This window comes from Somniosus microcephalus, chromosome 3, assembly GCF_052327205.1.
Source record: "Somniosus microcephalus isolate GS21.2 chromosome 3, FLI_Smic_1.0, whole genome shotgun sequence".
Classification (NCBI taxonomy): domain Eukaryota; kingdom Metazoa; phylum Chordata; class Chondrichthyes; order Squaliformes; family Somniosidae; genus Somniosus; species Somniosus microcephalus.
In genome coordinates this window covers 156,004,704-156,032,377 of record NC_140989.1, presented here as the reverse complement: position 1 = coordinate 156,032,377, position 27,674 = coordinate 156,004,704, and the positions used below count along the sequence as shown (strand labels likewise).

The window sequence follows — 27,674 nt, the reverse complement described above, 5'->3', positions numbered from 1 at the left end:
TCAGCCCTAACTGTCATGAATCGACGAGACTATGAGTGGCTATTCTCACACATACCCTTAAAGGACACGTCCATTGTATCGAAGACATACACGGGGCAAAAGGTCTACCCCAGAGGAAAAATAAGGGTGCCAGTTGAATATAACGGAAAGGAAACACAGAAACTATACATGTATATACTACGAGATGGAGGACCACCATTATTGGGACGTGAATGGATCCGAAGACTACAATTGAATTGGCATTCCATTCTGGCACTAACTGTGACTGACAAAAAAGATGATGACGTCGCACCTGGACGTCTGTCACAAATTCTATCTGACGCGGAAGAGGTGTTCCAACAAGGACTTGGGACTCTAAAAGGAGTAAAGGCAACCATAAAGATTGAGGATAACGCAACCCCAAAATTTTTCAAGGCCAGACCGGTGCCATAAGCGATACGCCCAGCTGTGGAAGCTGAACTGGAGAGTCTGGAGCATTCGGGGGTGCTGTCTAAGGTGGACTGGAGCGAGTGGGCCACACCCATCGTTCCTGTAATGAAGAAAGCATTGAGCAGCACGCCTGGGGAGCCAAGGAAGGTTTGCATCTGTGGGGACTTCAAGGTGACTGTGAACACAGTCCTGCACACAGTACAGTATCCGCTTCCGCGGATAGAAGATATTTTCGCCTCACTATCTGGAGGGAAACGTTTTACAAAGATTGACCTGGCTCAAGCGTATCTACAAATGGAGGTGGAAGAAGCATCTAGGAAATACCTCACAATAAACACTCACAAAGGCCTTTACCAGTACAATCGACTGGTATTTGGGGTAGCATCGGCCCCGGCTATGTGGCAGAGGGCAATGGAACAAGTCCTGCAAGTGATACTGGGGACCTAGTGTTATTTGGACGACATCCTGGTTACGGGCGAAAATGACAATGAACACCTTGCCAACCTGGAACAGGTGCTCACGAGATTGCAGGAATATGGGCTACGAGCCAACCGTCCCAAATGCGAGTTCTTCAGGAGACAAATCTCGTATTGTGGCCACATGATTGATGAGGAAGGGTTGCATAAGTCGCTGGACAAGATTGAGGCTGTAGTCAAGGCTCCAGCACCAGAAAATGTGTCGCAACTGAGGTCGTTCCTCGGGTTGGTGAACTACTACCATAAGTTCTTGCCGAATTTATCTACAATTCTGCACCCACTGAATGCCCTCCTTCAAACTGGTGTAACATGGAAATGGAGTGATGAGTGTAAGCGTGCCTTTCAGGAATGTAAATGCCAAATCACTTAAAAAGAAGTATTGGCCCACTACAACCCAACACTACCGATTCGGTTGGCATGTGATGCGTCACCTTACGGCATTGGAGCGGTGCTGTCACACAAATTCCGTGACGGTTCAGAGAGGCCAATAGCCTTTGCGTCGCGCTCGCTAACCTCAGCCGAGCGTAACTACACCCAGATTGACAGGGAGGCCCTCAGCCTGGTGTGGGGGGTGAAGAAGTTCAATCACTATCTGCACGGGCAGAAATTCACCCTACTGACTGATCATCAACCCCTGGTCTCAACTTTTAACCCAAAGAAGGGCGTTCCGGTGATGACGGCGCAACGGCTGCAAAGATGGTCACTTTTTCTAGGGGCACATCAGTATGACATAGAGTACAAAGGTACGAAACAACATGGAAACGCTGATGGGCTGTCGCGCCTACCGTTGCCTACGGCGGAAGAAGCACCTGCAGTGGACCCTGTGGAGATATTCCATGCGACCATAGTCGAATGTTTGCCTGTTACAAACGCAAGTATTGAGAAGGAAACCCGAAATGACCCGACACTCTCTCGGGTCTATGATTTGACGGTGAAGGGATGGCCAGCATATGGCGACTCACTGTTGCCAGCATTCTCGCCAAGGAGGGAACAGCTGTCAGTGTGCCGGGGAACCTTGATGTGTGGATCCCGAGTGGTAATTCCACCCAAGTTGAGAGATAGAGTACTCAATGAGCTTCACGAGGGTCACCTGGGAGGGGTAAAAATGAAGAGCCTAGCCAGGGCGTTTGTGTGGTGGCCGGGAATCGATAAAGAAATTGAGGATATGACCAAGAGATGCACAGGATGCCAGAAGGTCCAAAACGCTCCACCACAGGCCCCGCTATATCCATGGGAGTGGCCCTCATCTCCATGATTTCGCTGGTCCATTTATGGACTCAATGTTTCTAATCGCTGTGGATGCCCATTCGAAATGGCCAGAGGTCATTAAAATGTCCTCCACCACCACGGAGAAAACTATTGCAGGCCTAAGGACCATCTTCGCCAGGAATGGGTTGCCAGAACAGATCTGTTCTGACAATGGCCCACAGTTTGTGTCTGAGGATTTCCGGAGGTTCCTGAAGAATAATGGGGTGAAACATTACACATCTGCCCCATATCATCCAGCCACAAATGGATTGGCTGAGAGGTTTGTTCAGACCTTTAAAAAGGCCATAAAGGCAATGTATAATGACGACATACCACTGCAACACAAGGTGGATAACTTCCTGCTTGCTTACCGGAATGCGACACATGCAGTAACCAACCAAACTCCAGCCGTACTGTTTTTCAACCGGAGACTAAGATGTCGCTTGGATTTGCTCAAACCAAACATAAGACAAGATGTTGAGGATAAGCAGTTCCAGCACATAAATGAGAAGCCAACCAGGAGCTTCAAGATAGGGCAACCAGTCTTGGCCCACGACTACCGAACAGAAAAATGGCAGCCAGGCACGATATGCACACAGCAGGGACCACTAATGTACACAGTGGACATTGGAGAGAGCATCGTGAGACGCCATGCTGACCAGATTCTAGAGTCACAGGAACAAGCCAAACCTGTACCACAAGCATGTGCACCTGGTAATGAGCCCGAAGTACAGATTGCGTCTACCTCAGAAGCAGGGGTATTGGAAGCTGACGAACCAACCAATGACAATGAGCCAGAATTGACTCCACCACCAGAACAGGATACTCGAGAAAGGCACTATCCAGTCCGGATCAGGAAGCCTCCTCAAAGACTGAACTTATAAATGACTATTCCAGTTGATGTATATATTACTGAGAAAATTGTAATTGTAATTAGTTATTATTTAGTTGTTAAATGAATGGTATGTACTGTTTATCTAAAAGGGGAGGAATTGTTGTGTATGTACCTTTAAGGGAATAACTGGTCTTAGACTGCAGTACCGGCAGTGACCACCCCTGTATAAAAGGCCCTAGCAGGCTTCTGTAGTTTCAGTTTCAAGCTGCCTCTTGTTCAGTAAAGTACCTGTTAAACTGTTCTCCCGAAGTCCGTGTATTATTGAGGCGCGGACTTTACAGAAGAGGCCCCTGCCATTTTGAGGCCTGGGTCTCATTTGAATCGGGCCGCGAGCTGCAAATGCCAAACGGTGTTCTGAGGCAGAGTGTCAGCTTTTGCCCACAGGAATGTTGGCCAGATGAGTTGCCGACCACAGCTGCAGGTAGGTCCTTGGGGGAGGGGGGGGGGCGGGGAAGAGAGAGGTGAGGCCGAGGGGGTGAGTCCAGGCCAGCAGCATCTACCCCACAAAAATAATTTCAAATTGACTTTTTTCAGAGCTTCTTCCTTTTCACCCGTGGGACTGATCGAAGCGTTCACAATGCACGTTCCGCCCAGTTCAATCCCAACATGGCAATCAAGGTTCTATGTACTTCAGAGGACCCCAATTTGCATATTAAAAGGGACCTATTGCCTGAAACAGGCAGGCATTTTGGACACCCGACGGTAGGCTCCTGTGAAAGTCGTAACAGGCCGATTGTCGGCTTTAACAAGGCGGTAAGGCTACCAACCCCAATTTAAGGTTGTTACCACCCCAAGTAAAAAATTGGTCCAATCTGCATTTGCTAGTTTACCCTCCTCTGAACTTATCTCTTGCCATACAATCAGATAGTGGCTATACCTTGCAGTACAGCGCTGCCATTTTTTCTGACCATTGACTGTCTGAACTCTCAGCTTGCCTCTATGGACTAGGAATGCATTTTGCCACTTGCTAGCCCTTCAGCCGACATTGAGGAAGTGTAGAAGCCACAAAATAAAGTTATGAATCATGACTTTCCAAGAACAGCATGTAAAATGCAATTCTATGGTGGGTCTTATTCTTTCAATGGCAGCACTCATTTACTTTACAGCACTGTCACTGAAGTTTCCAGTTGCCGTTCCCATGGTTTTTATCTTTAGAGTAATGTCTCTTAGGTGGGCTGCAACCAAGGCTAAAGAGTCCCACCTACCCTTTGAAGGTAAGCATGCAGGTGCAGCAGGTGGTTAAGAAGGCAAATGGTATGTTGGCCTTCGTAGCGAGAGGGTTTGAGTACAGGAACAAGGATGTCTTGCTGCAGTTGTACAGGGCCTTGGTGAGACCACATCTTGAGTATTGTGTGCAGTTTTGGTCGCCTTATCTGAGGAAGGATGTTCTTGCCATGGAAGGAGTTCAGCGAAGATTCACCAGGCTGATACCTGGAATGGCAGGAATGACGTGTGAAGAGAGATTGGGTCGATTGGGCTTGTACTCGCTGGAGTTTAGAAGAATGAAAGGGGATCTCATTGAAACTTATAAAATTCTGACAGGACTGGACAGACTAGATGCAGGAAGGATGTTCCCGATGGTTGGGAAGTCCAGAACCAGGGGTCACAGTCTAAGGATAAGGGGTAGGCCATTTAGGACAGAAATGAGGAGGAATTTCTTCACCCAGAGAGTGGTGAACCTGTGGAATTCTCTACCACAGAAGGCAGTAGAGGCCAATTCATTAAATATATTCAAGAAGGAGTTGGATATATTTCTTAAGGCTAAAGGGATCAAGGGGTATGGGGAGAAAGCAGGGACAGGGTACTGAATTTGGATGATCAGCCATGGTCGCATTGAATGGTGGAGCAGGCTCGAGGGGCTGAATGGCCTACTCCTGCTCCTATCTTCTATGTTTCTATGAAAGGGTGGAGTGCGGGGGAGGCACCAATCACACAAGCACCCCCAGTGGATGTCAATTCAGTATTCAGAGCTAACACTCTGGTCTTTGCTTGCCAGGGCTATCTGGAGTGAAGCCGAAGCCCAACCCTTCTGTCTCAGAGGTAGGAATACTGCCACCAAGCCAGTGGTCTCTCCATCCAGACAGGAGTACCCCACTGGATGTCAACCCAGTACTTAGAGACCATATTCTAGTTTCCACTCACCCGGGCTGTCTGGAGCAGGGCTCGAACCCTTCATCTTCTGACTCAGAGGTCGGAATGCTACCACTGAGCCAAAGGCTTGCTCCTTATATTCAGAGGACAATACCAACAACAAAAACAATTTGAACTTGCATGCAATTGCAGGCTCTGGCCTGCGATTATTCCTGTGGGGCAGTCTAAGATTTTGGAACTTCATTGAGGCAGTTGGTAACCATGTTGTTAAGTGAAGACATTTAGAATTTGCAGTTTATTTTAAATTTCTTGAACCCTTACAGTCTCCTACTCCCACTGTCATCTCATGCCACGGGTCATCAGCCACCATTGACACTGCCAGCACCATGGCCAGCAACCCGGCTGGCTGTTTACCTTGCTTAACTCAGGCTAGATCCTATCGGCCCAGTGAGCCTTTGGTATTCATTCTTCAGTCGCTTCGCCTTCAATTGCGCACTTCCTTTTGCTCAAACTTTTGGCAACTCTTTTAAATTGGCAACTCCATTCTCCCTCCCAACCACAATAAAATGTTAACCCACTCCTCTCCACGCAACATAATTTCAGACCCAACTTTCCCCACTGAGCAAGAATGTCCCTCCCACATTCCCTCTCCAAATTGGAGCACCATTGCCCCGCCCCCCCACTGGTTATCAAGTTATCAAATCAATTGCCTTGCTCCCTCCCCCCCCGTTGAGCAGCCCTTTGCCCACTGATCCCCAATGAGCAGGTAACCCCACCTCCACCCAAGAAGAGTAAATGTCCTTGGTTCCCTGCATTCAGCAAGATAATATTCCCCGTCTGTGGTAAACCACTGTATTGTATATTGCCACCTCTGGGTGGCGCTGTGTATGGAGGCATGCCTCAGCTGACTCCACCCACCACTGTGTGGGTTTCGTTCAGACTTGTTCAGTCACTCACGAAGAAGCATGGTCTCTTCTTAGCTAATAAAAGCCTTATTCATCTCTTCTTTCGACTCATCATCTCTTCTTCGACTCATCACCTTTTATGAAGTAATTGATAAGCGTATCAATTTTATTAGCTAAAAGTTAAATGGCGACACCTGAGGAGCAACAACAGCAACGGATACAGCAGACATTGCTGAGAGCCCTCAGACCACCACGCCTGGACCTCGACCCTCAAGATGTGGGTGCATCAGCCAAGTTTGAACACTGGCTGAGCTGCTTTGAATCCTTCCTCGCAATCTCACAGGTTACAGAGGAGGATCACAAACTGAAAATTTTGACCGCCCAGGTGAGCCATCAAGTATATATGCTAATCCGGGACTCTAATACGTACGTGGCGGCCCTCGAGCTACTAAAAGGGCAATATACGCGCCCAGTGAACACAATTTACGCCCGACACCTCTTGGGATCCCGCAGGCAGCAACCGGGAGAATCGGTAGGGGCATTTGCACGGGCGCTACTGGCACTCTGCAGAGACTGCGATTGTAAAGCGGTAACGGCTGTGGAGCACGCGCAGGGACTCGCCTGTGATGCCTTCGTCAGGGGCCTCCAGTCAGACCACACCCGGCAGAGACTGCTAGAAAGCAAGGAACCCGACCTGAAGACGGCCATTGCCCTTGCGCTCTCGTTAGAGGAGGCCCACCGAAACCTCGAGGCATACCCCCGTAACGGCGCCGAGACATGGCAATCGAAACCGTGGGACACGGGACCGCCGCCCCCGGCACCAACCGCTGCAGCGACCCAACCGAGACAGCAGCCTCCGGTAAGAACTGCTTCGATGCCCAGTAACCAGGCCCAAAAATGCTATTTCTGTGGCCAGTTAAAACATCCCAGAGCGCACTGCCCAGCTAAGACAGCTACCTGCTCGGGCTGCGGGAAGAAAGGCCATTACGCTAACGCCTGCAAGGGGAAGCCAGCCAGCAGCGCAGCGTGCGGGCCGTGGGAGCAGCCATCTTATCCGCCATTTTGTGTACCCCCGGCCGCATGGCATCCGCCGCCATCGTATCCAACGCACTCAACCGCCATTTCGTCACCGGAACCGACCACCGTCTCGGCGGATGACTATAGTGACTCACTAAGCCACATACTGGCCTCCGTGACGCTGGATCAAGGCCACCCTCACCATCTATCCAGCTCCATGATGGATATCGCGGTAAACGGCCGCGCCACCAGTTGCCTGATCGACAGCGGGAGCACAGAGAGTTTCGTCCACCCCGACACGGTACGTAGCCACTCCCTCACGATTCTGCCAACGCACCATCGCATTTCTATGGCGTCCAAGTCCCAGTCAATGGACATCAGCGGCTACTGTGTGGTGACCCTGTCAGTAGGGGGCACTGAATATCAAAAATTTAAACTGCTAGTCCTGCCCCGTCTTTGCGCTGCCGTCCTGCTAGGGTTGGATTTTCAGTGCCACCTTAAGAGTGTCACACTAGCATACGGTGGACCCCTCCCCCCACTCACAGTCTGCAACCAACAACTTTTAAATCGCCCGCTGCAAACCACCTGCAGCCTTTCCACATTAAAAGTCCCCCCCCCTCCCCTGTTCGCTAACCTCACCCGCGACTGTAAACCCATCGCTACCAAAAGCAGGCGGTACAGTGCCGGGGACAGAGCTTTTATCAGCTCTGAGGTGGAGCGGCTCTTGAAGGAGGGCATTATCGAAGGTAGCACTAGCCCCTGGCGAGCCCAGGTTGTAGTCGTTAAAACCACTGCAAAACGCCGCATGGTAATCGACTACAGCCAAACCATAAACCGGTACACCCAGCTGGACGCGTACCCCCTCCCTCGCATATCTGATATGGTCAATCAGATTGCGCAATACAAAGTATTCTCCACCATCGACCTTAAGTCAGCGTACCACCAGCTGCCCATCCGCCATGAGGACCGCCAGTATACTGCCTTCGAGGCAAACGGCCGCCTCTACCACTTCCTTAGGGTCCCCTTCGGCGTCACCAACGGGGTTTCGGTCTTCCAAAGGGAGATGGACCGAATGGTTGACCAGAACGCGCTGCGGGCAACCTTCCCCTATTTGGATAACGTCACCATCTGCGGCCACGACCAGCAGGACCACGACGTTAATCTAGCAAATTTCCTCCGTACGGCCCAACGGCTGAACCTAACGTACAATAAGGAAAAATGTATGTTTCACACCAAGCGCCTGGCCATCCTCGGCTGCGTGGTGGAGAACGGAGTCATCGGGCCCGACCCCGACAGAATGTGCCCCCTAATGGAGCTACCCCTTCCCCACTGCCAAAAAGCACTGAAGAGATGCCTGGGGTTTTTCTCCTACTACGCCCAGTGGGTGCCCCTCTATGCAGACAAAGCCAGGCCCCTCATCAAAGCCACCTCCTTCCCCCTGACACCAGAGGCGTGTGCAGCCTTCACTCTTATCAAGAACGATATCGCGAAGGCCGCAATGCACGCGGTGGATGAGTCCATCCCCTTCCAAGTGGAGAGCGATGCCTCCGACTTCGCCCTAGCCGCGACCCTTAACCAGGCGGGCAGACCCGTGGCCTTTTTCTCAAGGACCCTCCAGGGCCCCGAGACGAGACACTCCTCCGTCGAAAAGGAGGCCCAGGCTATTGTAGAAGCGGTGCGTCACTGGAGGCATTACCTGGCCGGGAAACGATTTACCCTGCTCACTGACCAGCGTTCAGTAGCTTTTATGTTTAATAATAAGCAGAGGGGTAAAATCAAGAACGACAAGATCTTGAGGTGGAGAATCGAACTCTCCACCTACAATTATGATATCTTGTATCGGCCAGGGAAACTCAATGAGCCCCCAGATGCCCTATCACGTGGTACATGCGCCAACGCGCAGAGTGATAGGCTGCAGTCCCTCCACAATGACCTCTGCCACCCGGGGGTCACCAGGTTTTTCCATTTTATCAAATCCCGTAACCTGCCCTACTCCATCGAGGAGGTCAGGACCATGACCAAGAGCTGCCAAATCTGCGCCGAGTGCAAACCGCACTTCTATAGGCCGGACAGAGCAAGCCTGATCAAGGCCACCCGCCCCTTCGAACGCCTGAGCGTCGATTTTAAAGGGCCCCTCCCCTCCGCTGACCGCAATGTGTACTTCCTCAACATAGTTGATGAGTACTCCCGTTTCCCCTTTGCCATCCCTTGCCCAGACATGACCAGTACCATGGTCATCAAGTGTCTGAATGACATCTTCGCTCTGTTCGGGTTCCCCAGCTATATACATAGCGACAGGGGCTCATCGTTCATGAGCGACGAACTTCGGCAGTACCTGCTAACAAGAGGTATCGCCACGAGCAGGACCACCAGTTACAACCCCCGGGGGAACGGCCAGGTGGAAAGGGAGAACGCGACGGTTTGGAAGGCAGTCCTCTTAGCACTAAAATCTAAGGGCCTTCCGACCTCCCGCTGGCAGGAGGTCCTCCCTGCAGCGCTTCACTCCATTCGGTCACTGCTTTGTACTGCCACTAATGCGACCCCTCATGAGAAAATGTTCGTTTTCCCCCGGAAGTCTACATCGGGAACCTCGCTACCGGCATGGTTGACTTCTCCTGGGCCCGTCCTACTGCGGAGGCACGTGAGGACGCATAAAACGGACCCCCTGGTCGAGCGGGTGCACCTCCTACACGCCAACCCCCAGTATGCCTGGGTGACATACCCAGACGGGCGGGAGGACACGGTCTCCATACGAGATCTCGCACCCTCGGGTACCCCTGAATTACCACCGTTATCCCCCTTACCACCGTTATCCCCCTTACCACTGTTATCCCCCACCACCCCTCCCAACCCAACCCCTGCAGACGGCATGCCAAAGCCCCAGGAATCTTCGCCAACCACCCAGACACCAGACCCGACGTCGGATGCTGCAACACCACCGCCGCCACCACGACGATCAGGACGTCAGACAAGGCCTCCTGATAGACTTAACTTGTAGTACCCTTCACCCCGCCGGACTTCACATTAAACAAGGGGTGAATGTGGTAAACCACTGTATTGTATATTGCCACCTCTGGGTGGCGCTGTGTATGGAGGCATGCCTCAGCTGACTCCACCCACCACTGTGTGGGTTTCGTTCAGACTTGTTCAGTCACTCACGAAGAAGCATGGTCTCTTCTTAGCTAATAAAAGCCTTATTCATCTCTTCTTTCGACTCATCATCTCTTCTTCGACTCATCACCTTTTATGAAGTAATTGATAAGCGTATCACCGTCCCTCTGCCTCCCCCCTCCACAGAGCATCCAAATGAGCCTGGGAAACTGTTCCCCTAACAACTAACCCTCCATACCTTCGCCTTTCTTCTCCCACTTCTTCTTTCTTCCTCTCCCCTCACCTTTGCCCTCCCTTTCTCTCCCTCAAATTCTCCACTGCACTGCTCCCCTCTCCTTCCCCCCCTTTTCTACCCCTCCAACTTTCTCTCCTTGCCCCTTTTCCTTATCTCTCCCGTCACTGCCCATCTGCTGCTGAAACCCTTATCCATGCTTTTGTTACCTCCTGGTAGGCCTCCCATCTTCCACCCTTTGTAAACTTTCGCTTATCCAACGCTCTGCTGCCCATGTCCTGACTCATACCAAGTCCTGTTCACCCAGCACCTCCTGTGCTCACTTACCTACATTGGCTCTTGGTCCAGCAATGCCTCAAATTTAAAATTCTCATCCTCATTCAAATCCCTCCATGGCCTTGCCCCTCCATAGCTCTGTAACCTCCGTAACCTCCTCTAGCTCTACAACCCTCCAAAAACTCTGATGCTCCACTCTGTCCCTCTGTATTAGTGGACAGGGTCCCATCTTATTCTAGTCAGTTTAGCTCATAATGCAAATCTCATTAGAATGATTCTGGCCTCTTGCGCATCCCCGATTTTAATCGCTCCACTAGTGGCGGCTGTGCCTTCAGCTGTGTAAGACCCAAGCTCTGAAATTCCCTCCATAACTATTCTGTAAGACAAGGCAGTAGGGCAAGTTTTACCTTGATGCTGTATGTATGCGCGCATGTGTATGAGAGAGAGAGAGAGACAATTGTTTTCCGATGTTGAAAAACAATAGGCTCAGACTGCATCAGTCAGTAAGGAGGGGAGTCCATCCTGAGTTTACCAATCCTAGGGCTAGCTGCTATTAGGCTGCCTGAAGATAATCGTCCTAATGAGATTTGCATTACAAGCTAAACTGACCAGAACGAGATGGGGCCCTGTTCACTATTACAGAGGGCGAGGAGGAGAGAATGACACCAAAAATGGAGCATCAGTGTGTCAACCATCCTGTGAGTAATCACGCTGCACAACGAATCAGTGCCAATGTACTACCTAGGTTCATTTGCATTCGTTATCAAACATAATGATAAGGTATCCACCATATAGTACTCCTGCTTGTGGTGAGCTGGCTCTGTATTTGCTTTGGGTGATCTTGCAAATTTAAAATTTGAACCTAATGGTGATTTTTTTTTTAAATAAGGTAAATGTGTGTCAGCTATACAACATAGCAGAATTTAAATAATATGAGCTTGTCTTTTCATTCAAAGGCCATTAAAGTTCTTGTTCAATTATTTTATTCAATTTAACCCTTTGGTTCCATCAACCATCTTTGAGTTCTTTCTTGAGAAATTTGCTGATAATCAATAAATTTAATAGACTGATGTTTTTAATCAGTGTCTTAGGAGAACTGTGGGTAAATGCATTGTCGCATATAAATTGGAAAGGTGCTAGCTTCAATGCCTGGTCTATGCTGACCTCAGCCAGTGAGGGTGCAAGAACTACCTTCCTGTCTCAGAGCTGGAGTGAGGACTGAAAATCAACCAGGAATGCAGAGTGATCGCTGGCAGAAAATGCATGCACTGTCAGTCGAGGATCAGTTTAACTGCAATAATGCCCCAACAATCATCGTCTAGGCTCACACATGAGGAATGAACAGTTGGTTGAGGAAAGACATACACGTGGAAGGGCATAGCATGGAGAGGAGAGAGAAAAGAGGGGAAAAACTGGAAAAAGAATGCTGACTTTGTACACAAATGAACCAATAATGTGTATTAGACTGAGGCAGCACTTTGAGATACATGCATTTTTTCTTTAAGACATTAAGGGAGTGAAATTAACACAAAATGGGAGAAGGCCTTTTAATTACCAACCTGTGACTGAAATTGTGGGAATGGCATCTTTGAAATGTATGATTTCAAAAATTGCAATTATTTTTTTAGGAGAAGGTGTCCGCTTCTCCTCTGGTGTGGACACGTCAACCGCCACCCTGAGTCTGACCCTGCCAGAACATTCACCACCAAACCACCAGCAACACGGAAGAGGCCATGGGGAAGACCCAGAACAAGATGAGATGACAACACCAAAGTGTCCCTTACCCGCATAGGCCTTACTGCTGGTGAGGCACAAGAGAGAGCCCTGGACTGTAACAGTTGGACGAAGCTGGTAGTAGCAATATACGCTTATGGATAAGCCCCTAGACGTTGACAGATTTTTTTTATTGTACTAAGGGAATGAGCTTCAATGGGACAAACCATATTTTCTTGTCATTGACTCTTCGTATGTTTGTCTGTAGCCTAGATAATATCCTTAAAGTCCATATTGAAATTGTACTTTTACCTGCCTGTAACTTTTTTTTAATGGGACCAAAATATAAATCAGTGATGTTTTTATAGGATGCACTGCTGATTGTGATGGCATTGTTCTGAAAGGAGTAATGCTGATCAAAAAGTTTGTTCATCCTTGTGAAGGAGTGAATGGATCAGAGCTGAGCCATCTACACTTCATCTGAACTGCCCTTGACAGCCATTGACAATTGAACAAGGATTCTAATTAACTGATCAGGCCCATCAATACACAGAAACGATGTGGGTTGAGAATATAAGCAAACAGCCTTAATAGGAGTGGATATCATATCCAGAGAGCATGCTCTTGTTCTGTAGTTAAGTGTTTCTTACTTGATCCACTCATTATTACAATAAATCAAACTCCCATTAGACTGTTCAATATTTCTACTTTCAAATATGTTATACTAACTAATTAGACTTACCTTTTCAGAGAAAACCCATTGCAGGTAATTTGCACTCTGATACACTGAGAATGCAGCTAGCATTGTGAGGCTGCTAGTGCTTTTTAAAACCCAGTCGGAGTGCATACAGTCGTAATTAGCATATTTAGGATTAAGTAGGTTTGCCATCCGCTAATCATTCTCTAATTCAGTAAGAACCATCTCTCTTCAATACTGGACATTAATCACAGTCGCGAGAGCATGAATATTACATAATAACTAATTACATTCTGCAGAATTAACAGACCCTCATCAGTATGAAATGCAAATGGTCAATGTGTCATCGGGCTGTTCTCGCTGAAGAGAAACATAAATATACTGCATAATTTTCTGATTGTATTAGCATAGAGAAGGGCACAGTTAGCGATGTTTTTAATCATTAAGTGGTTTAATGCACAGAATGGATAGAACCAAAGACATTCTATCGCTTTAGTTCTGGCTAATGTTCAGACAAGAAGATGAATTTACATGTAAAAAAAGCATAAACTCTTAATTTAGAACTAAAACGAATCATCTTCTGCTTTTAAAACTAGAATTTTTCATATACTTAAAGATAGAATACTGCAAATTATATCTTGCTCTTTGCATAATCAAGATGCAAGGATCAAAGGAACATGAGCTGGATAAATATTTAATCGGTATTTCCAAGGCTTGGAAATTAAGGCTACAGGACCGCAAAATGAGCAGATGAAAAAGTCACTGGTCTGCAGCAAAACAATCACCTCCAGTAATTCAAAACAAAAAGACAATTTTGTGGATTTAGAATGTTACCGTATGTAAGATTGTAACATTTTGCTTGAGAATGTGAAAAGCCATTTTAAGCAAGTAACCACTGTTTTAGGTGTATGAGGAATGGAGGCAACTGAATAGGAAAAATATATGAAGGAAAGGAGCATCTGTTTTTTAAGACAGAGTATTTTTGTGCAATAGCTAAGATGGTTTTGAATGTATAATATGTATTAAACATCCTTGGTGACCCTCTGGATGAAAATAAAATGAAAATGCTGCTCTTTGCTCTCAATGCAGTGAAATCAATAGGAGACAACATTCTTCATGAAACCACTAGCTACGTCTTAATCGGATATCACTATGACGCTCAATACCTTCCAGTTATATAGTCATTCCTATTAACCAATTGATGTAGAATGTGTGAGGAAGGATGTGGTAATGGAGCAAATATTGCCATTAAACAGGATATCCACTAGATCCATCCATCTACAAAAATACACTTGCATATTTATTAAATGTCTTGTGTATAGTGTATACTTCATATAAACATCACCCTTACTTCCCATTACACTTTGTTGATTAATTCAAAGTAAAACAAAACAGTATCAAACTAGAATTGAAAAGGTAGGGAACATTAAATTCAAAAGCAAGGAAAATAGCCATAGATAACAGTGGCTCTGATGGTACATTATACCTTACATGGCATAACACCCCTACAGCAATATCACAGGGGATCTGCTAGAACTATTTAAAAACACTCCAGCCATCACATTTTGTTCTTCTGTTGTCCTGGCCAACATTCATCCCTCAACCAACAGCAGCTAAGAAATTATCTGGTCATTTATGTAATTTGCTGTTTTCAGGACCATGCTGAATGCTGCATTTGCCGAAATCGCAAAAGTGACTGCACTTCAAAAGTCATTCATTAGCTGTAGAGCACTTTGGCACGTCCTGAGGACTCGCAAGGCACTATATAAACGCTAGTCCTTTCTCTTTTCCGTTGCTGTAGATGTAAATCAGTTTCTGAATTCTGGGGGCTTCTGAGCTGCAGCTGCAGCTTCAACCAACAAGCATGTTCCAATCTGCAAAGTTCCCTAACCTGACAACTAAACTCTAAGTCAACTTAGGATGTCTTTACTTACAGCAATTAGACATTCTGCCCGTAAAGGGACAGAGCTCCACTTTAGCAGCAGAATAATACATTGTGCATCACATGATCCGCGTGGCTGGTAACACCGCAGGATATATATAAAAATAAAGGTGCAGCTGCATGCGATTTCTCTGTCACACTCCAGACATGGCACTTTGTTACAGATGCAAAGCAGTCTTTGAAAGAAAGAGAAAGTCAGTTAATGCTAGCAGCTCTGACCAGGAGCAAGGAACTGACAAGCATTTTCCAAGCTCCACAGTTCCCTCACCAAACAACAAATAAAATGAGACTAAGGGGGCGATTTTAACCGCACCCTGCCCAGCGGAAAAGGGGTGGACACGCAGTTACAATCACCTCTGAAAATCATATGGACCGGTCTTGACCGCTGCCACCATAAGTGGTCCCTTTTTCTTGGCAGCTGAGACACTCGGCTGACTCCGGCAAAGGTCTGGTTAATAGGTTACATCAAGGGCCCTATGATCTCATTAGGACCCCGGTGACATTTTAACTACCTACTAAGCAGGATGCACGACGCAGTGCCTTCGCTCAGCAAAATCTGTCGGGAAAGAATCAGAGGCCCTAAAAATTAAGGTTTAAACTTATCTTGTGGGGCCCGGATGAACACAAGTGATCCTCTGGCTCTCACGAGCAAAGTCTGGGCTTCTGCTGCTCCAGGCTCTCATGCCTGTTGTGGTGCAGTTTGGCCAGTGGCTACTTTTGCTGGCCCAAAATATTTTCAAAGTTACTTTTTACATTTTTTGCAATGAATCACCCTGAGCTTAATTAAATAGGCTGCAGCATTCCCTATTAAATTTTGATTCCTGCCATTGCCACAGGAACACTGGATCCTAGGAACACAAAGTTGTTCCTAGTGCCCAGCATTGTTAAGATGCAAATAATGGGAAGTAAGCCAGTTATCTCTCTCATTTGGATATCATTACAAAATGCCGACTCATATTTGGCCAGACTTATTGCAGGTCCCACATCACTCATGACAGAAAATCCCGGAACTGGCAGAGGACAGTAAAAAGCCAGCAGAGTAGCTCCCAAGGAATTTCCCACTGCACAGTCTGCTCAAGTTATGTCAGGAGGCCACAATAAGGTACATAGGATAAATGACGGACAGGAAAAGATGTACTGGTCCATCCAGCCTATCCCGTACAGTTGTGATGCCTATACACGCACTTCCCACCCCACCCAGGAGCCAAGTAATCTCCTGGGTGAAGCGAAAATCCAGATAGAAACCCAGGCCAATTAGGGAAAAAAATCTGGAAAATTCCTGTCCGACCCCCTTAGGGTATCAAAGCTAGTCCAGGAGACCACACTGGCCCTGATTAACATTACCAGGCACCTACCTCATGTTTGAGGTGATCTCCGTCCCAGCAGAATCAGGTCCAGTTCTCGCTTGAAGGAATTCAGCAAATCACATTCACCACACAAGTCGGCAGCCTATTGCACAGGTCCACTCTTCTCTGGGAAAAGAACCTTCTAACATCTAACCTAGTTCTGGCCCTATATAACTTGAGAATGTGACCCTCTGGTCATCCCTAATCTATTTAGTTGAAACAATTTGTATAGTATACACAAACATAATGTAATCCCTTCATCGTCCTATAAACCTCAATCAAATCACCCCTAAGTCTACCCTTCCCTGAGCCTATCTGGGTAACTAAGAGGCTTTAGACTGGGACTTAATCTGTGGCACTCCTCTGAACCTTTTCCAAAGCCTCAATATCACCCACCATGTGAGGAGACCAAAACCAGACACACTAAAGGGAGCAGACTGCAGTTCCAGGCTTATGTTTATATCTACAGTTTCCAGGGATTTTTTAAAGGATTGAAAGCAAGTCTTGTCATTACCAGTATGAGTATAGGTATCACCTATCCATCATTTAAGGCTATGTGATCATTCAGAATATACTTCCCCTTAATTATTTACTACACCACAATTAATCTAATGGTTAAGGATTTAGATCTTGCTATCTTTTTGTCAAAGTTATAACTTTATTTATCACGGCTACTGTATTGCACATGATGTCTACACTTTAGACTGTTAATGTTATGAAGTGTAAGATTAAATCAAATTGAAAAAGTATTTACTATACATAAGGACTTTTCAACTAGAATAATTTACTGACAAGGATTTAGCAATGTAGGTATGGGTACAGCAAGGTTTAGGGTTTTAGTTTCAATTCACTCAAGATAACAATATTAATGTTATATAATATTTGTACAGATTTGTGCTCCCTCCAAAGTGATTCAATATTTCAACACAGTCACTCCTTACTTTAACATTTTAATAAGTAAAAGTGGTCTCAGAGGCCTGCACATATTTTTGTAGAATATTAGTCAAGCATCCTTTCATCATTTTCATTTGCATTTTAGTGCTACCTACAAACTGGAATGGATTAAACGCTGAACTACACAAGGGAACTCATTCGATATTAGGAAGTACAGCTGTGCAGACTAAACATGACAGCACAGGGGAACTTTATAAACAGTTTATGTTACAGAAATACCCTCTGCGGATTATAGGCTACAATGATCAAGGTGAGCTGCACTTAATATGAGTTTTCATACAGGATGTACTATTTTGGCACTTTGTGAATCTGAGATGCAAAATTAACCGCTGTGTATCTAAACCTAGCCTAATAGACATATTTGGGTTGAGTGATCATTAGAATTTAAGTATATTTGTTTTGCTCCCCCCTGCAGCCACCCGCCCCACCCCCACCCCCCTCCACCATTACCCACTGCCCACCCAACGCCCTCCAATGTTCTTCTCTCCTCCCTAAGGCAGTGATTTGTGCTGTGGCTCAGTTCTACAGGTGATTCTAGCCCTTTGATATCTTGGCCAAGTGCCAATTCTTGATCCTTGATCATAGACAGTGAATGTTGGCAGGCTATTAAGTCATTAGGGCCATCACGGCCGATGTCTACACACGTGCGCTTTTCAGCACACCTCACAGCTTTGCAATTAAGAATTGGAAACCCTGATTGTTTTCCCCCCCTCCCTTCATAGGGGCACTGTGGCCACTTGTAATGCCTCTGTTGCTCTCACTGGTGAGGCAAGTTAATTGAGCACAGACTCGAGAACTTGCTGGTTTGTAGGACTCAGTATCCCAATAAGTCACTGGCTGTGTTAAGCATGTTATTCAGTGTCAGCCGTGGCTCAGTGGATAGCCCTATTTTCTCTGAGTCAGAAGGTTGTGGGTTCAAGTCCCACTCCAGAGACTTGAGCACAAAAATCTAGGCTGACACTCCAGTGCAGTGCTGAGGGAGTGCTGCACTGTAGGAGGTGCTGTCTTTTGGATGAGATGTTAAACTGAGGCCCTGTCTGCCTCTCAGGTAGACATAAAAGATCCTATGGCACTATTTTGAAGAAGAGCAAGGGAGTTATCCCCTGTGTCCTAGCCAATATTTATCCCTCAATCAACATAATTAAAAACAGGTTGGGCCAGTAATTCAGGTCGGGGGCTTGCTGCGCGTGCAAGCCCCCGATCTGCACTTACCCGACGCGCCGGCCGTTGAGCTTCAGGGACGCCTGGAATTGCTGTTTTAAAATGTTGACTCCCGGGCAGCGTCTGACGTCACGCCGCCCAGGAGTGCAGCCAACGCGAAGCCTGGAGCGCGCAGTGCAAGTGAGACACGCCCCTTGAGGTCTCATTTTAAAAGGACACGCCCCCAATGCTTCTCACAAGCTGCAAAGCATTTTTACATGTAGAGCAGCATTTTCAATAGGTTTTTTGTATTTTTAAGAAGCTTTTGGTAACTTTTATAAACTTTTAAAAACGTTTAAATTATTTTGAAGAATCTGAAGTAGTTTGAAACAGAATTAAAGCGATTTCAGGACTTTTAAAAGCCCTGAAAGCATTTTTTTCATTCCATTTATTTAATTAGCAACGTCGTCGTCGTATGTGTCTTCACACTGTTCCCTTTGGGGAACGGTATGAAGTGGTGGAAGGATTTCTGGCCATGATTAATGCTCCTTCCGTGACCGTAGCCATCTTTGTACCAGCCATTAGGGTGGTTAGACCTATGGCGGGAGGGTTTTACGGGCTCCCACAACCTATACGAGGGGGGGGGGCCACCCACACCCACGGACGCAAATATCCCACTGGATGTCTACCCAGAATTTAGAGCCGGAGCTCCGACTCCACTTGCCGGGACTGTCTGGAGCGGGGTTAGAAACCCTACGCCGTGTGGCCCAGCGGCGGTGATGCTACCGCTACGCCAAAGGCCCACTCAGATTAGCAACGTGAAATGGCTGGAATGAGCACAATTCACGGCATTAAAAGAACTCACAATTGAACTGATGATGACCTCAGCAATCTCCTCAATGAGGTGGAGGTGCAGTGCCTGCTCATCATTGGCAATGAGAAGTCCAAGGCGCCGCAAAAAGGACAGATGATAGCTTGGTCTTTCAAGTGGCAGCATAGGGCTCCAGTCACGGGGAGGGAAAAGGTGCAGGAAACGTAAGGGTGTCATCTTTTGCGCGGAGTGGGCCTTTTGCGTAGCGGTAAGCATCCCCGCCGCTGGGCCAGAAGGAGTAGGGTTTCGAACCCCGCTCCAGCCAGTCCCGGCAAGTGGAGTCGGAGCTCCAACTATAAATTATGGGTGGACATCCAGCGGGATACTTGCGTCCGCGGGTGTGGGTGGCCCCCGCCCCTCGGATGGGTTGTGGGAGCCCGTAAAACCCTCGCGCCATAGGACTAACCACCCTAATGGCTGGTATGAAGATGGTTATGGTCACGGAAGGAGTGTTAACGTGGCCAGAAATCCTTCCACCACTTCATACAGTTCCCGAAAGGGAACAGTGTGAGGATACGTACGACGATGACCTCTTGTGCAATGCACCTCCTTGGACCCTCAGTCGCAGATGCGAGGGGGCAAATCGTGCAATTGTTAAATTTTTCATTTTATTGACATGTAAAATGTTGGCCCAGTAATTCCCTTCCAAACGCGCAAGTACGGTCGGGGTACTCACGCGTCTGGCCGGAGGAAATGCCGGTTTTCAGCATGCACAGCGCATGCGGGGAAAACCGGCATTTCCTGTCCTCTGAACGAAGGGGTTCAGAGGCAGAACGCGTGCGACTGTACAGGCAGCGCGTGCGCAGTAAAATTCGCCGATTTCTTTCATGCTTTCAGTGAGGTTAAGTCCTTACAACTTACACATGAAAAAAGCATGAGTACAGTTGCTCCAGAGGCTGCGGAGGAAGATATTTTTTATCGTGGAGCTTCTGAAAGGCAATATTTTTGTTTGGGAAAGGGAGGAAAGTTATTTTAAGAAATGCTGAGGTAAGTTTTAAAGTTTATTTTTGTTTTTTAAAACGGGTTTTCAGTACTGTAGGTAGAAGGATCAATTGTGGCTATGTGAATTGAATTTGCTGTGTTTATTAAATGTAAAAATGACTCCAACATTTTTAAGAAAGAAACTTTTCATCAGTAATATATTCTTTTAAGTAATTATGTATGTATGTCTGTATATATTCCTTTGCGTGTATGTATATATTCCTTTACTTATGTGTATGAATGTATGTATTTAATTATGACTTTCAGAGAAAGTAACTATTGGAAAATCATAATTAAAAACATACATTCATACACATAAGTAAAGGAATATAAAACATACATACATATACGTAAAGGAATATATGCGGACATACATACATAATTACTTATTACTGATGAAAAGTTTCTTTCTTAAAAGTGTTGGAAATGTTACATTACTCATTTTAGAACACTCATTTTCACATTCAATTCACACAGCCACAATTGCTCCTTCTACCTACAGTACTGAAAACCCGTTTAAAAAAAAAAATTTAAACTTTAAAACTTACCTCAGCATTTCTTAAAATAACTTTCCTCCCTTTCCCAAACAAAAATATTGCCTTTCAGAAGCTCCACGATAAAATATATCTTCCTCCGCAGCCTCTGGAGCAACTTTACACATGCTTTTTTCAAGTGTAACTTGTAAGGACTTAACCTCACTGAATCCATGAATGAAATCGACGAAGTTCACTGCCCAAGCGCTGCCTGTGCAGTCGCACGCGCTGTGCCTCTGAACCCCTTCGTTCAGAGGACTGGAAATGCCGGTTTTCTCCGCATGCGCTGTGCATGCTGAACGCCGGCATTTCCTCCGGCCAGACGCGTGAGTACCCCGACCGTACTCACGCGTTTGGAACGGAATTACTGGGCCAATATCTGGGCATTGTTACATTGCTGTTTGTGGGAGCTTGCTGTGCGCAAATTGGCTGCTGCATTAACTACATTACAACAGTGATTAGACTTCAAAAAGTACTTAATTGGCTGTAAAGCGCTTTGGGACATCCGGTGGTCATGAAAGGTGCTATAGAAATGCAAGTCTTTTTCTTTATTTTTTTTAAACAGGTTTGCAACTGTTTCCCATCTGTGGGCTGAATTTTGCCAGCACTCAGAGGGCAGATTCGGAGGCATCTCCACTGTCAAAATCCAAAAGATTGACAGCGGGGCGGTGTCCCGCTCTAAACCCGCCTCCTTGTGAGTTTCCCTAGTGGCGGGTCATGCAATTGTGCTAGTTAAGAGGGTGTTTAAAGCAATTTAATCACCATTTTATCAGGTACAAAGCATTTTCCCAAGTTTTCCACGAGGTTCCCGTTGCTCGGGGATCACGGCAGGCAAGTATGTCGGGTTCTGAACAACTCTCCATTTCTTTCATTAGGTGACTGCTGCAAAAGTGGTTTAAAACCTACCATTTTACAGCTGGTCACTTTCCAATCTCAGCAACTTCAGCCTTCAGTATTTGGAACCCACTTTAAAGCTTTATGCACTTTAGAAATGTTTGGAGTAATCTCTCTATCCACTGTCACCTCCTTGGAACAACCTATCTCAACATTGACAGGTTACTTCTGCCATCTCAACCTCACCTGCCATCTATTCCATCAGCATCGGTGCCCTTGAAAAAATCTCACCTTGGTCCTCAGAATCCCAACATGATCAGCTCCAACACCAGCATCACCGGGCACACCAGCTGCACCAACATCCACACCAACCTTCTCTGCAATCAACTGATGCTGCACTGGACACCGGGCATCATCACCCATGCACTTTGCTGCACAGGATGCCAGCGATGGCCTCACCATGTCCAGATTTGCTCCACTTAACACTGAACACCCTGGCTGCCACATGATGCACCAGGTTGGCACCACCCCACACCAACACCAAAAAGCATCCCTACAATGTCCAAGCCATTCCTTTCACACTCATCACCATTGGTGGTGCGGGGGGATGTTATGTCTCACCATTCACTGGAACTCACAAAGACACTTTCAAAGGTGCACACAAATCTGTCCAAGAACGCAAAGTGCTGAAAATAACAATATCAATGCTTGACAACACATTAACAGAAAGTTTACATGAACATTGGCTAAAACACCCAAGTGCCTACCCTTGTGTGTTGTTAGTTGGTATGATTGCACTAGGATGAGGGTGAGTGTGAGGGATGGCTAGTGAGATGGGGAAGTGATCATGTAGATAGAGAGGGATGGATGGAGGTGCAAGGTAAGTTGGTGTGAGTAAGGATGTGTAGGAGTAGGGTAGGGAAGGCAGAGTGATGGGGATGTGATGAGTGGCACAGAAGGATGAGGTTGAGTGTTGTTTTGCAGTAATGTTTCGTGATCTACTGAGATCATTGAAAGGTTTGCGCCACTGCAGCCTGGTCCTCCTGACGACATCCCTGCTTGTGTCCTCCTGTGCAATGTGCAGCCAGGCTGTGTTGGTCTCCTGGGGAGGTCTCTTCTGCCAATTGGAAGGGAAGAGAACGTCCCTGCGAGCTGTGTCATGGGAGAGCCTGGGTGCAGTTTTGTACTTTTGTGCAGTACTTGTCAGTGTTTGCAGCATCTCAATGCTGCAGAACACTGACAGCAGAACTGTCAAATTCAATTTGGACATGGCCCTTTTAAGTGATGACGTCATCAGAACCATTTCCTATTTTCCTATTAATTGGCCAGGAACCTCGCAGGGCAGGCTTAACAAGCCTCATCATTGTAAAATCTTGTTGGAGGCTGGGATCTAGACAAATGCGAGGTCCCCACACACCACGGACGTCGCCTGCCCCGGACCCGCCAATGTTGGAAAAGTCCAGCCCTTTGTTGCTGATTCTCCAGTGCTCACAGTATCAGTTCAAATGTAAAATGATGAAAAGTTGTGAGATGGAATTAAGTTGCAATGTTACTATATTGTTTATAACTCTTGTCAATCAATCAGAACCCTTCTTCATTCTTACTTCGTTACAAAACGTCAGACAAAGAATGCTCTCTAGTCCCTCCACATCAACAAGAAATGGTAAATTCTCAACAAGTGAAGAGATAAATATTCTATTGTATTGCAAGGCTTGCGGTGGACTACAATAGCATCTTTATCTCACTTTGTGTGTTTGAGAATGTAGTGGTGCTTGCTGACAAGGAACCAGAATTCTGCATCATAGTAGAATTTGAAAGACTGGGAGAGATAACACTACTGTAATAGAAAGCTTTCAGCACATAGGAAAAGGTCATGTGTTGTCAGAAATACAACATCTACAGCTTTGTATTAAAATAAAATAATTTCCAGTGCTGCATTAGTTTCACTTCAGCATTCCTATGAAAGTCAAGCACAGGTTGACTTTACCCTCATTTATTAGAGTACCATACTTGGCCATTAACTTAACAGTAATTTTCTTAAAGGTTATTTACTTCTTTGTAAGGAATGTTTTTTGTTTTTCTCCCCTTTTACTATTATACATTTACCCAGGCTATGCACCATTCCCTGGCTAAGAGGGCGAGCAGGTGACATGCTCCAACTCTTTGCTAGTTTGCTCCATGACCTGCTCAAGCCTCTGCCAGTGCTGATTTGAAGCTGGCTGCTAGGAATTGTTCAGGATGAACTGATCTGATTTTCCCTCTCTCCCTGTGGAGAAATGCTTGATCTCTGCTTGCCATGCCTGGGATCAGGAACTTATTCGTAGTGAATCGTGGGTTTGAACCTGTGCCTTATCACCAATGTGCTGCAGGGTGATTGCACATCATTCGTACTACTTTTGGAAGCCTAGTGACCTTTGAAGGTATGATTTATGAAGCTGGAGAAAGGAACAAGATGAAGAAACAAGCAAACATGAAGGAAGGAAGAAATGAAGGAAAGAAACATCAATGGGAAAAAAGCTTGTACACATACTGTACCTTTATATGGGTCAGCTGCATTGCAGTAAGACACAAAAATGAGGCATGTAAGAGTTTTCTTTATGAAGAAAAATAAATAAAAATGTTCAAACTTAAAGATCAGAGCTAGTTCTATGGTTTTGTAATATATATATATATTAATGGCTACCAGCCATTCATGTAATTCTCTCATTCAGACATTGGAGCAACTGAAAATGACAATGATATAAGCCTCACATTCAGAGATTAACATATCTAATGTTATTGTGAAAAAACTGATTGAAAAACTTTAATTTAACCAAAACAAAGTTGACTATTTATATGTCCCAATTACCTAAATATTGCTGAGGCTATCCTTGAAATCGCATAATCCCCATATACCAACATTTACTGGCCCAGATTGAAATTCTACTTCATTTTGTAACTACTCTTTAAATCCTGTGACCTAATTTTTTTTAATTCCAGCGTAAGACCCTAATGCAATTTGTAGGAAAACAAGTGCAAATTAAATAAAAACGTCTTTAAGTCCCTACACATACAAGCAAATCAGTAAAGCTGCGCATTTAACCTGCATTTGCTTTCTCATACATTTAAACAGCAGATCTGTGAAAATATCTTTTCTCTTTATCTAGATGAATTGCAAATCTAATACAAAACAGTAGAGGATAATTTTCTGTAATTTTAAGCTAATGTTCATGTTTTGCTGTTTTTAATGACCAGTGCTGTTGTGTACATATTTGTTTGTAGAAAAAAAACACATTTGTTCCAGCTGTGAAAGTCTCTTTAGGCTGAGAAGCCGAATTCATTTCCATTCACTCAGTCTTCTCTGCAAACATGACATGCAGTGCTTGAAAGTGTTTATTTCCAAATTCAGACCTGTTCTGCATCAATCATCAGCTTCAATTACCAGCGTTCCTCAGCCAAACCATCAGCCAGTCTGACACCGAGGTCCCACCTAATTCCCACCTTCTCCAAAGTCAAGAGCATAATGTGCAGATAAAAAAGGTGGAAAATAGCTTTGTGTTCATTAGCATGCGGAGCCTGGCTGATCATTTGCTTGCCGCAAATGAAAGTTCTGACACTCAGAGCCTCCTGGAATATGAGAAAAGTCCTCTTCAGACTATATGATGTCCTTACTGGATAGGAAAGGTCATCAAAAAGGCAGGCTGTGACCTTGCTACCCATTCTTCATGACTAGTCTATTGATTCCAGGAACACCTCATTACATGCAGGATCTACATATTATTCCCATGTTCTGTGAGTGAATTGTTTACAAGTGTCTTTATCATGTAAAAACCCCTTTCAGATGGGCCAAGGCCACACTCATTTGTCTGTGACCTGCCAATTAGATGTTATCCGATATGTGACTATTTGTCCTGATCTTTAACCAGGTCTGCTGCCCTGCATCAACATAGACCCATTACTGGAACCTATAAACACTGCCTGTGAAATCATCCATTAGCTTGGCAATGTGCAAGTCATTGTCGGCTCCAGTGCTAGCAGACTGAAGGTTATTGCTCAATCATTTCCTAAGCATAAGGTTTATTATCAGGTTTGAGAAAGTGCCTTACATTGCCATCACTGATTCCCACACAATACATTACATTTTATTATATGAATACAGTAAATATTTTGTATATTCTGCGTATTATTTATCCTATTTCACAGCTTTTTGATGCATAATGTAACCTTCTGAATACTGAGTTCCTTCTTCGTTTTAAAATATATGAAAATACTGCATACTTTAAAATATTTTCCAAAATGGAATTCTATGAAACTAATATTCTTATAGTTATATAAGAAGTGAAAGTGTAGCACAATGTGAAGATTATTATTTAATTGTAGATGGGTGAACAAAACATGCTAACCTTGTAGAGTATTTGAAAATAGGACATAAAAATAATCCAGAAGGTATTCTCAGAGAGAAAGGCTTTTAAAACAGATAGCCAAGTAAAGAGTCACTCAAAATGAAAATGGAGACATTGGCCAGACAGTCAAGCAACTCTGGTGGTACAGCATTCTCATGGTCATATATTTGAATCTCAGCCTACCTGGAAAATTAAGTTTACCTGAACCATTTGGGACAGCTCAGTGTAAAGAAAACGATGTGGCGGAGACCACATAGGGACAGTAACACAATTCACTATGTTTAGCCAATGTTGTTATCGCTCCACGTTATGTACGGAACTTGGTTGGGTTATCGGGGCAGGATCCCTTTAAGAGTCGTCGATTGTGTGATGACGTCATAGCCCTGCGACGAGGCCGAGTCCCTCAGTCCATGCAGAGAGTTAATAAAGCTAACACGCGTTTTTCTTTGCTGTTACGAAAGTCTCGCAGTCTGTTTATTTCCAGCGACTCCCACATTGGTGACCCCGTTTCTCTTTTGGACGTTTCCAAAGACTTTATCCGAGATGGCGACGAATGCCGGTTCTCTCAAATTACCGGAGTTTTGGGAACGACAGGCTGCCGCTTGGTTCGCCCAGGCCGAGGCTCAGTTTGCACTCCGGGACATCACCGCGGACGACACGAAGTATTATTACGTCGTCTCTGCTCTCGGCAGTTCCATCGTGGCCAGAGTCGTGAGCCTGCTCGAGGACCCCCTGGAGCACCACAAGTTTGCGACGCTGAGAACGCACCTCCTAGAGACTTTTGGACAAACTGAACCCGAGCGCGCATGCCAACTTCTCTCTCTACCCGGGCTTGGTGACTCTAAGCCCTCAGAACTGATGGACCACATGTTAACCCTCCTGGGCAAGTACAAGCCGTTCTTCCTCTTCAGAGAACTGTTCCTACAACAGCTGCCAGGGCAGGTACGGTCGGCTTTAGCCAACTCTCATATTGGTGATTTCCGCGACCTGGCCAAGGAGGCCGACAAATTTTTCTCCGCCGGGCAACAGTACTGCGCGGCCATGCGGGGCCCTGCCCCCACCGCCACAGCCCAACAGCGGCAGCCCCCAAACATGTGCTTCCACCACGCGCAGTTCGGCCCCAAAGCTAAGAAGTGCCGGCCCCGTGCAACTTTACTGCGTCGGGAAACGCGAAGGCCCACTCATTAGCTACCATGGCTGTCGGCCGTTCAGGTAGTCTGTTATTCATTATGGACGCTGACTCTGGACGTCGTTTCCTCTGCGACACGGGTGCCTAGGTGAGCGTCCTGCCCGCATCAACCATATACATACAGGGGGGGAACCACGGCCCTGCCCTCGAAGCCGCCAATGGCAGTTCCATCCATACCTTCGGGAAATGGAGCGTGGCGCTGTGTTTTGGCGGGCAGCGTTTCGCTTGGGACTTTGTTACAGCGAAAGTGTCCACCCCCTTTCTTGGCGCTGACTTCCTCTGCGCCAATGGCCTTTTGGTGGACGTCAAGAACCGACATCTCATCCATGCTGAGACTTTCAGTTCGCTCCCGTGTTCGCTCAGTGGTTCCGGCATGACGAAGTTGTCCAGCGCACTCTTGGCCTCTGACGAG

General features: G+C 46.2%; 1 long non-coding RNA gene across 2 annotated transcripts in view; it reads right to left on the bottom strand.

The window, feature by feature from the left end:
- The window catches only part of LOC147121486 (uncharacterized), a 99,229-nt gene extending 82,602 nt beyond the window's left edge, over positions 1–16,627 (bottom strand). For both annotated transcript variants that reach the window (XR_015077559.1, XR_015077558.1), the window contains exon 1: positions 16,388–16,627. This is a non-coding gene — a long non-coding RNA (uncharacterized LOC147121486). The remainder of the gene's footprint in view (positions 1–16,387) is intronic.
- Positions 16,628–27,674: the final 11,047 nt, after the last annotated feature.